The 11,505-nt window shown below is 51.6% G+C and overlaps 1 long non-coding RNA gene across 1 annotated transcript in view; it reads right to left on the reverse strand.

The window, feature by feature from the left end:
- Positions 1 to 3,825: 3,825 nt before the first annotated feature.
- LOC144224436 (uncharacterized) overlaps positions 3,826 to 11,505 on the reverse strand; it is a 13,224-nt gene continuing 5,544 nt past the window's right edge. Inside the window, exon 3 of the long non-coding RNA XR_013333047.1 lies at positions 3,826 to 4,062. This is a non-coding gene — a long non-coding RNA (uncharacterized LOC144224436). The remainder of the gene's footprint in view (positions 4,063 to 11,505) is intronic.

Consider the following 11,505-nt stretch of genomic DNA (forward strand, 5'->3'; position numbering starts at 1 on the left):
GTTGTGCTTCCTCTGGCCAGAGCTTCAGAACCGGACCCCCAACCCCAGGCCTCCGGGGGCTGTGTGTGCGCTTGGGGTCCTGCCCTCAGAGCCACCCTAGACACCCCTCCGTGCAACCGGAGAGCCCCTTGCATTGACTTCCCGATAAACTCACATTTCCCTGGACCTGGGGCTCTCCCAGTTCGCAGAGAACAGGCCCCAGAGCCTTGCCCCTGGCTTAGTAACTTTTAGCTAGAAATTCTGGGCTCCGCCCCCCACATCCCTCCTGGGTCCTTCTCCAGGTTGGGTGAACAGGGGGCCAGGGGTCCTCGGCAAAGAGAGATCAGCCGAGGCTTGTGACCCAGTCTTTTAAAAATGAAGAAGAGAGTAAGGATGGATGATCAGTGCGCCCTGTCCTGTGGAAGTTTGTTTCCTGTGCAGAGGTGGGGTGGGGTGGACACAGGGGTGTGTCTGCATCTGATGGCTCTGCATGCAGTGGGGGGTGGGGAGTCCGTGTATGCGTGTGCGTGTGTGTGTGTGCGTGTGTGTGGTAGGCACGAGCATGTCCTGGGTCCCGATGGCATCCCTCCTGCTGCTCAGGGTCCATCGGCCCATCTGTCTGTCCATCCATCCGCCCCTCCTCTGTCTGCAGGCCCGGAGCCCGGCCCCAGGGTGGGGTCTGACGTGCAGGGCCTCATCCCTCCCACATCACCTGCCCTGCAGGCCGGCCCTGCTTCTGCCCAACCCAGCTGTGCTGGTACCTTCCATCGGACGACCAGCCTCTGCGTGTGGGACGGACGCTGGCCCTGCGGCCTGTCTGCGCTTAGCTGGTGGCTGGAGCGATGCGGGGAGGGGCCGCGCCGGGTCCCTGCCCTGCACAGTGACCTGGGGCCCACTTCCCCTCTCCTCTCCTCCTCCAGGGCTCACCTCCCCTCCTCCCCTCCTGTCTCCTTCCTCCCCTCATCTCCCTTCCTCTCCCCTCCTCTCCTCTCTCCTCTCCTCTCCCCTGCTCCCCCCTCCCCTCCTCCCCTCTCCTCTCCTCCTCCAGGGCTCACCTTCTCCAGGTGGACGCCCCGAGGCAGAGAGGCAGAGATGAGCCTACCTTTGCAGGCTTTGGGGGGAAGGCCAGCTTCAAAGGGCATTCTGTGCAATGAAAAGTGCTTCAACAGCAAAAAAAAAAAAAAAAAAAAAAAGGCAAAAAAATAGGCTTTCTCCTCCGAAACACTCACGATTGCTCAACCCGTAGCTGTGAAAACATACTCCGCATCCTTTTCCCCCACTTACTATGTTACCACAGGGTCACTGCTCTGCCGTTCCCATGGCGTTCACATCTTTTTCCTATTAGAGACTTTTCCCTTTATTTATGTACAAGGAATATTCACAAGTGATCGTTGTAGAAAAGACGGAAAATATAAACATGCGCACGGGAAAGACCCCAAATCCCGTTCAGCTAACGCTGTGGGTCTTCCCTCCTTCGTCCACTAAGACCCCCGTCCGTTGGGCCTGTGCTCCCCCCGCAGGTGGGCCAACACAAATCAGCTCACCCCAAAGAAGTGCCTGGTGCTGGGGTGCTGGGTGCTGGGGTGCGGGTCTTCAGAGCAGCAGGGGAGGCCTGAGGTCAGTGGGGGCTCCGAGCGGGCTAAGGAGAGGCGGGGGGGGGGCACTCAGAGGCCCTGGAGAGAGGGCCGCGCCTGTGTGTGCGGTGAGGGCCTTGGACACACCCGGCATGTTTGTGGGGGGAGGGGCGGGCGGTTGTGGGGCCAGAGAGAGAATTTGCGGGATGGGCTCAACCCCGCGCTCCAGCTGCTTTCTCTCTGTACCTTTGCATTTTTTTGCGTCTTGTTCCACTGTGGTGGCTTTCCTGGTTTTTCCCACAGGGACAGGTGACAGAAATGACAGAGAAGCACCGTGCTCGTCCCAGCTCATCCCATGAGAGGCAGAGTGAGGGTCCAGCAGTGACCAGCGGAGCGCTGGCCCCCACGCTTGATGGACAGTCCCACCCACGGCTGGAAACAGGCTGGTTTGGTTTTGCTTGTAAGTTGGTTTTGTTTTGAACTGACACAGCGTGTTTGAGACCAAAACCCAAGTGGACCCTCAAGTCCGGGCCTGCACCATGGGGTGTCTTCCTGCTGGGCAGGTGTCTGGGGTGGGGACCTGGGTGTGTGCAGGGAAAGAGACGGGACAGACAGGAGGGGGCCACGGGGCCAGGTGAGCCGGGCAAGGCCAGGGACATGGGCCGAGCAGGATGTCTGGCCCCTACCAGCCTGTCCCTTCTTGTGTGCTGGGAAAGTGAGTCTCCTCAGGAAGGAAGAAGCTGTGTGGGCAGACGGGCTGTGAAAAGCACGTGGCATGTCTGGTGCAGGGCCAGGCCCGCACCCCAGTCCCCTGGCCCTGATCACAGGGTCGCCCCGCACCCCAGTCCCCTGGCCCTGATCACAGCCCCCCCATCCCCCGCATTTGCGAGCAGCCGGACCGCTGGCATCCTGGCTGGGCTGATGAACGGCAGGGGCCACCCAAGCCCCCAGCCCCGCTCCGGCCTCCGTGGACTCCTACGAGGCCCCCACCTGTCACTTGGCCCCACTGCCCTCGTCACCATATAAGTGACAGCTTGTGTGTCTTGGTCTCCATGCTCGCTGCCGACACAGCCGCTGTCCACCCGGCCCTCAGCAGTGCGCAGCCGGCCGCGCCGCTCCCGGGGGCCTCGGCGGGTGCCCAGGAAATGCCTGCCAGGCGGGGGAACCAGGGAAACCACTGCCCTTCGCACCTGGGGGTCCCCAGCCTTCCCGCTCAACGTCAGCCAGGGAGGCGGCCCCGCGGGACCTGAGCCTCTGGCCCGCCGACCCCGGGCAACGAATGGGCGGGCGACAGGGCTGGGTGTCCATGGGGGTTCGTCCCGGCAGAACTTGGGATGGAGACTGAACAGAATGTTACGCAGCCTGAAGAAATCTAGTTAAACAAGACGCGCTCATGAGGAAGAGCTGTCACCCCAGGCGGCGGGCGAGCGGGGAAGGTGACGAGCTGCTTCCGGCCACCATCAGCTCCGAGCGCCGGAACCGCAGGGGAGCTCGGGCTGTTGTCTGTTCTTTTCTCTGCGTCGTGAAGCTTCATGCAGTAAACATTTATATAAATGTGAGTGGGCCGTTTCCTCATTTCAGGCTGCGAGGAAATGTCTCAGCCCATGTTGAGTCATCGGAGGGAAGGGGAGGGTCCCCGAATTCTCAAGTGCACTGTCTAACCACCTGGCACATTCTAGTTCCCAGGACTGCCTCGTCCCCGTAGAGGCTGCCCTGGGCAGCAGTGTGAAGGGAAACACACCGCCCGCTGTATGTCGCAGGTGCTGCCGACACACACGGCCAGAAGGAAGGGGCCCAGGTGGCCCCGGTTTCCTGCCAGCCAGGCAGCCTTCCGCCACAGAACACGCCGTCCCCTTTCCTTCCTTGATAACCGGCAGCCACGGCAAAGCCGCGCTCAGGCAGGCACTTCAGAGCGCTCCCGCTTATCCCCCGAGATAAGCCGGGATGACTGCTCAGTGCAAAACCATCCCAGCTATGCACACGCCCCCCCCCCCCCCCCGCCCCCGCCCCTCCAGATCAGTGCTAACTCACATCCAGCCCCTATTCCAACCCCACCGACGCTGGGCTGTGGCCTTTACCTTCCACCGCACCTCCACTCTCCCCATCTGCAGTGCCTTGAGATCAGATCCGTCCACACCAGCAGCCCCGAGTCTCGGCCGCCAGCCCGTCACCCGAGTCCATCTTTCTGCAGAGCCCCCATCGCTACCCAACGTTCGTGTTCCTTCATTTGCTCTTTTTTTTAAAAAATATTTTTATTTATTTCTAGGAGAGAGAGAGAGAGAGACAACGTGAGCAGGGGAGGGTCAGAGAGAGAGGGAGATACAGAATCCGAAGCAGGCTCCAGGCTCTGAGCTGGCAGTCAGCACAGAGCCCGACGCGGGGCTCGAACCCACGAAGCCACCCAGGCGCCCCATTCATTTGCTCATTTTTTCAGTTCTTTGCTCATGGTCTTCCTAGGCCCCACGGGTGGAATTCAGGCCCGTAAAGGATGGCTCCACTGCTTGGTTCACTGCTGACCAGAAGAAAGGGGGGAGGGAGCGGAAGCAAAGATGTGAAGGCGGAGGCCTGCGGGTGCTTCAGGGTGTTCCCCACAAGGGCCACGAAGCCCCGTGGACACTGCCCACACCTACCACGGCCTCCAACTTCCTTTACTCGTCACCTTACATTCGAGGCCTCTGTGCATACCCTCCGCCCGCTGTCACCCCAGTGTGTGAGCCACTTGGAGATAGAAAACTACCATATGCTTATAACTCGTTATAAAAGTCCCCAAGTGCTACTAATGAAGCTCAAATCCCACCTGAGCTGCCTTTACGTCCCCATCTCCGGACAGGATAGTCCTTGTACTACCCTTCTGCTGACTATTTTTAAATGATTCGTATAGATATGCGTTACTCTAGAGATGTAGGAAGTGTTTTGTGAAAATTTTAGAACACAAATGAGGTAATACTCATGGTTCTAAAACTTGCTTTTTTAAAAATTATTTTAATGTTTATGAACTTTTGAGAGAGAGACAGAGCGTGAGCAGGGGAGGGGCAGAGAGAGAGAGGGAGACTCAGAATTTTAAGCAGGCTCCAGGCTCTGAGCTGTCAGCACTGGGCCCGAACACACGAACCATGAGATCATGACCTGAGCCGAAGTCAGACGCTTAACTGACTGAGCCACCCAGGCACCCCTAAAACTTGCTTTATTAACACAACCTATGTTGTAGATTTTTCATGCCGGTAGATATACACACATTTAACTGATTGCACACATGTTCCATGGCATGGAAATAGCATACTCAGTGATCCCATCATGAATGAGACTTAGGTCGTTTGGAATTCTTTGCTTAAAATACAATACTGCCTTAAAAAGATATGGAAGCCGTGACAAAGAATGAAACAGAAGAGACAAATGTGGAAAGCACAGAAAAAGTGAATGGTTTCAATAGGCTCATCGGTGAGCTCAACGGAGCCGAGGAGAGTCAGGAATCTGAAAGCCGTTTTACAGAAACCTCCTCACTGAGACGTGAAGATAAGGCAGAATGGTACGGAAGACAGAGCTGTGCATCCAGGAGCAGGGGGAGCAGAACTGTCTGAAGAAAAATGGCTGAAATTTTTCCAAAATTAATGACAGTCACCAAACCGTAGATCAAAGCTCAGAGAATATGCATCAGGATAAATGCTCAAAAAAAAAATAAATAAAACAAATAAACAAAACAAAACAAAAACGCCATGTGCATGACATAGTCAAGCTGCTGGGAAAAGACAGAAAAACATCTCTAAGACAACCAGACTACAAACAGACACATGACGTGCAGAGAAGAAAAGATAAGAAACCATGTAAACTGGATGAAACTGAAGTGATATCCGTGTGGCCTTCAAAGAAAAAAGAAGTGTTGGTTCAACTTTCTATACCAGAGGAAATATATGTTAAAAATTAAGGATAAGACAAAGCAAAACTATGGGAATTTATTGCCGGCACATAATCTGTAAGAAATGGTAACTGACTGTCCATCTATCGGAAAGAAAGGTATCAGGCCCCTAACTGGGTCTTTGCAACGAAGACTGCCAGAAATGGAAGGGATGAAGACGAGATACACTCTTTTCTCCCCTTATTTTTAATTGGTATAAGTGAGAGCTGCTATTTACAGGAAATACGGTGTCATGTGGTGGCATACCCACAGGGAAACGTATGGTAACGTCGGGAAGGATGAGAGGAAGGGAAGAATATTGTTGTAAGTTCCTCACACCCCATATGAGGTGGTCTAATACTATATGAAGGTAGACTCTGAGTAATTTAAGATCTATATTATAAACTTTAGGACAGACACTACAATGTTTTAAAAGAAGGATAAGTAATAATTCAAAAGGACATAAAAATGATTACAAAAATGCTCAATCAACCAAAAGAAGGCATAAAAGGCATTAAAAAAGAAACAAAAACAGATGAAACAAATAGAAGGCACCTAACAAAATTACACTTTTAGGCCAATCTTATCAATAATTACATTAAACATGAAGGGTCTAAATATACCAGTTAAAAGGTGGAGATGGTCAGATTGGATTTAAAAAAAAAAAAAAGCAAGACCCCAATAGATTATGTCTCATAAGAAAGCCACGTTAAACAGAAAACATATATAGATTTAAAATGTAAAGGTGAAGAGACCACTCAATCACTAGCCAAAAGAAAACCAGAGTAGCTATCTTGATAGCAGAGTTTTGAGGAAGACGTATCATCACACATGAAGAAGGACATTACACGGTGATGGCATTAATTCTCCCAGAGGATGCAGCACTCATAAATGAGGAAGTACCAAAACATATGCAGCAGAGACTGACTAGATAGAAAGAAAAATGGACCCCAAGTTATAGGTGAACATGTCAGTGCTCTACTCCTAGTAATTGTTAAAAAGAGTAGACCACAAAATAAATAAGGGAATAAAAGAATGAATGTCGTCAGATGCACCTGGGGGGCTCAGTTAACCATCCGACTTCAGCGCAGGTCATGATCTTAACAGTTCGTGGGTTCGAGCCCCACGTCGGGCTCTGTGCTGACAGCTCGGAGCCTGGAGCTGCTTTGGATTCTGTGTGTGTCTCTCTCTGCCCCTCCCCCACTCGTGCTCTGTCCCTCTCTTTCTAAAAATAAACATTAAGAATGAATGCCATCAGCTACCTGGACCTCACTGATATGTGTAGAACTCTCCCCCCACCAACCCTTCTTGAGAATAAAAATACACTCTTCTCAGATACCCATTGACATCGCCAAGATATACTTTATTCTGGGCCACAAAATATGCCTCAGCAAAATTAAAAATGAACATAAATTATACAAAGTATGCTTTCAGGTCATGTCAGAACAAGAGATCAAAAAGATATCTGTAAAGTCCTAAAATACTTGGAGATTTAAAACAACAAAATTCCAAATAAGCCATATGTCAAAGAGACATCTCAGGGAAATACACGCACATTTCAAATTAATTGAAAAAGAAAATACAACAAATCAAAATTGTGGGAAGGAGGAGATGGTGCTTTAGTGGGAAATTTATAGCATTAAATACTCATATGTGAAAAAAAAAAAAGATGCCAAGGAAATGACCTCAGCTTCCATCTTACAAATCTTACAAAACTGGGGAAAAAAAAAAAAGAAAGATTCAATTAAGCACAAAGGAAGTAGAAGAAAGGCAATAATACAGAACAGGACAGAAACCAATGAAATAAGAAGTATTGAAATAATTAAATATTGAAATAACAAAAGCTATTTGTTTTTTACTTCTATTTTTTTAAATAAAGAATCTGATGTTTTATTTATTTTTAAATGTTTATTTATTTTGAGAGAAGGAGAGAGCATGAGCAGGGGAGGGGCAGAGAGAGGAGAGAGAGAATCCCAAGTAGGCTCTGCTTTGTCAGCACAAGAACCTAATGCAGGGCTCGAACTCACAAACCCAAACTGTGAGATGATGACCTGAGCTGAAATCAAGAGCTGGACACTCAGGCGACCGAGCCCCCAGGACCCCATTTCTTCTGTGTTTACAAACTCTGGCCAGACTGATCATGACGAAAAGAGCTCTGACGTCTCTTGCCAATGCCAAGAACGAAAGACTTCATCACAGATCCTGCAGCTTTTCAAAAGCTAAGGAAGGAATAGTACAATTGTACTTGATGCTTCTATGTCCTATAGCTTAAACAAAATACACAAATTCCTTGAAAGACGTAGACTGTCCACACTGATACGAAAAGAAAAGTTTGAAATCCAAATGGCTCTCAATCTGCTGAAGAAATTGAACTCATAACTAAAAACCTAGACAGTAAACCCCTAGCCTAAATAGCTTTGTTGGTGAATATTATAAAATATTTATCGAAGAAATAACTGCAAATCTACATGTGCTTTTTCAGAAAATGGAGCATGTGGAATGTTCCCAATTTATTTCATGAGGCCTTTAATACCCTGGTACCAAAGACACCACAAGAAAAGAAAACCTCAGACCAACACCCTTCATAAACATTATGCAGAAATTACAGCAAAATGTTAGCATATAAAACTCGGTAATATGTAAAAAGGATAGTACATCATGACCACATAGGACTTATTCCAGGAATGCAGGGTTGGCTTATCATTAAAAATCCAATGTAATTGACTATATTACTAGACTAATGGAGAAAAATCACAGGAGCATCTCCCCAAATGCAGAAAATGAGTATGAGAAGGTAAACGCCCATTCTAAGAATAGAAGGGAGCACCCCTCAGCCTGATACAGGGCGGCGACAGAAGTTGATAGATGACATCACATGTCATGCCAAGAGCGGAACGCTTTCCCCGTACAACAAGGAAGACGACAAAACGGAAAACATCTCTGTTCAGGATTGTTCTGGAGATCTTAGGCAAGAAAGGTCTTGAGTTGAGAAAAAGAAGTAAGGGATGTACAGATTGGAAAGTAGGAAATAAAAGTGCCTATCAGCATATGAGATGATCACTTAACAGAAAATCCTAAGGAATCTACATGTAACCTACCAGATGAGTAAGGGGGTGTAGCAAGGCTGCTGGGTATAAGGGCAATACAAAAAAAATGAGTTATTTCTATACACTAGAAATGAATTACATCTATATGTTGTTTTAAATTTTAATTTCATATAATTTTAATTTAGTTTGATTTTAATTTACTATTTTATTGTATTTATTTAAGTTTAATTTAATTTAATATATATTAGCATAAAAACAAACTAGGGATGAATGTAATAACATATGTGCGAAATTTGTGTGCTAAACACTATAAAACACCACTGAGAGATACTGAAGAAGGGCTGAATATAAAGACAGTTCTACCAGGTGGTTGGATCAGAAGATTCAACATAGGTAAGATGTCCATTCTCCCCTAAAGGGACCTGTAGATATAACATGATACCGAGATAAAACCCACCACTGATTCTGATAATATTAGCAAGCTGATTATAAAATTTATATAAAAATGCAAAGGACCAAGAATAGTCCAAAGAAAGTTGAAAAAGAAAACCAAGTCGGAAAACGCACCTTACCTGAGTTCAAGCATTTCTTACAGGGCTACAGTCGTTAAAGCCGTGCAGTCTTGGCAGAGAGATGCGTATACAGATACGTGGACTCAAGAGAGAATACGAAACAGCCCCACGTGTATACGGTCACTGGATTTCAGCAAGGGTGCCTCATCCTCTATGTTCCCCTTTCCTGTGACATGACAGCTGAGACGTGAAAGAGCAAGATGCAGGTGGATGGGCGCAGCCACCTGGCCTAAGAGCTCCATGTCCCAGGTACAGCTTAAGAGGACTGGCACGACTTCCAGCAGACGTGTGCCCAGGGCGGGTCCCGCCTTGAGGGGAGTTCAGCCCCAGGGCCTGCCCCCCGGGGGCCTGAGAGCACGCAGAGGCCAACAGGTCCCGGTGCGGCGCGCCAACCGGCGTCACTGCTGTCAGCAGCGCCCTTCCCGGGTAACGATCCACCTCGTCGGATTTCAGAGGAACAGACGGAGGAGCTAGGCCAGCGTCAACCCCGTCCGTGCAGATGGTAAAGGATCGCGCCGATCCTCCGCTCACACCCGACTTGTCTAAATGGAGCGAGACAGACAATACCCGGGTACCTGGGCGGCTCCGTCAGGGGAGCGTCCGACTTCAGCTCAGGTCATGACCTTGCAGTTCATGAGTTGGAGCCCCGCGTCGGGCTCTGTGCTGCCGGCTCAGAGCCCGGAGCCTCTTCGGAGTCTGTGACTCCCTCTCTCTCTGACCCTCCCCTGCTCACGCTGTCTCTCTCTCTCTCTCTCTCTCTCTCTCTCTCTCAGAAATAAATAAAACACTTTAAATTTTTTTTAAAAAAGAGAGAGAGAAGACCTCCTAATGCCAGAGGTAGGACTGAGTGCCGCTTGGGTGCCCAGGGTAGTCGACTCGGAAACGAGTCCCGAGGTCGCCTCCCCTCCTCATCCTGGATCATAGTCCCCACGAAGTGCTTGCACTTGGCCTTCACTTCAGGCCTGTGTTCGGGGGGACCAGCCAGGCCAGCTGTGTGGGACCCTCCGTGCCACCCTTCTCCGTCGCCCGCACCCACCCAGCGCTATCGACCCCGTGTCCGGACTGCGTCTGTGTCTCAATCTCTGCTACCACCGTTCCAGTCGAAGCCAGGTGGTGACAAAGCCACCCTACGCCCCCTTCCCTATTCCAGCCTGTCCTCCACCCTGAAGGTAAGGGACAAGTTCACAGCTGCTGGAGAGCCAGCGGCGACTGTCACGCTTACAGCTTGGTGTGCAAGAGCCAGGCGCGGCCCTGCCTCCTCCGCAGCTGCACCGCGAGCCTCCCTTCCTCATCTCCGTCCTGCTCGCCTTCCGCTCCTCCCGCCCCCAGCCTCTGCTCGTGCCGTTCCCCGTGCTGGGTGCCTACCCTCTTCTCTCCGTGAGGTTACGGTGCTCGGTCCTCAGGCCCATGCACGGAGCCCGTCTTGCTCACTCCTGGCTGCACACCCCCACCCGCCTCGGGAGCGGACCCCCCACGTCCCCCGCGCCTGGCACAGCCCGTCTTGGCTGCTCCGTGGCAGGCAGGTCCTCGTTGTCTCCTCTCCGTGGCTCCTTCGCGCGCGTGGATTCTCCTCCTGAGTCGTAGATTCTAGAAAATCTCCTGGACGGTTGTTTACATTCTTTCATGTCTGGCAACGTGTGCCGCTTGCCTTAACGTGTGAGCGGCGGCCTGGCTCAGGGTGGATGTGTTCTGCGTGCAGAGCGTATTTATAATCTAGCCTTAGCGCTGTGCCTGCCTCAGCAGTGTATTGCAGCGTGCCAGTCTCCAGGGGCTCCCGGAGAGTTCCAGAAGCACAGCCTCTAGTTGAGAGTTTTATTGCAGAGATGGGTCTCGCCCCATTCCTGCGTGTCCGCCTGCACCTTTCCTCCCTCGACAGCGCGGCTCAGCCGGCGTCAGCACGGCCCTCCGCCTGGTGCAGAGGCGCGGCCCTCGGCGGCGACATGCTGGCTCAGACGCCGTGGTGCCCGTGCCCGCTGATTCTGTGTGGCCCCAGGGCCGGTGTGGCTGCGGAGGAAGACTCCGCCCAGGGTCACGAGGAACGGGCGCGGACTCACCTTGTACCCGAGGGCCCGGCCGTCTGGCTGACGCTTCCCGCAGCAGCCAAGCACCGGGAGGGTGTGCGAGAAAGGGGTCAGCACGAGCAAGGACCAGGGCCCGCGGGCGTCCGTTCCTCTGACTTCACCTTGCGTCTGAGTTGCACGTCCACAGGGCTCCACGCGCCTCTGTCGTCAAGCATTTGACCAAAAGTGGGCACCACCCCTCTCCCCTCAGCAGCACTGACGGTGACCTGTGCGGCTCAGGCCGGGGCCGCGTCTCCCCGCCTTCTCCCCCTCGGTGACGCCCAGCCCGGGGGGTCCTGGCCTTCCTTGTGACAGAAATCTCCGGCTGCCTCGGCAGGGACAGCTCAGACGTCACATCTGGCAGGGGATCCCTGGGGGGGC

The sequence above is a fragment of the Crocuta crocuta genome, unplaced genomic scaffold (genome assembly GCF_008692635.1).
Source record: "Crocuta crocuta isolate KB4526 unplaced genomic scaffold, BGI_CrCroc_1.0 scaffold675, whole genome shotgun sequence".
Classification (NCBI taxonomy): domain Eukaryota; kingdom Metazoa; phylum Chordata; class Mammalia; order Carnivora; family Hyaenidae; genus Crocuta; species Crocuta crocuta.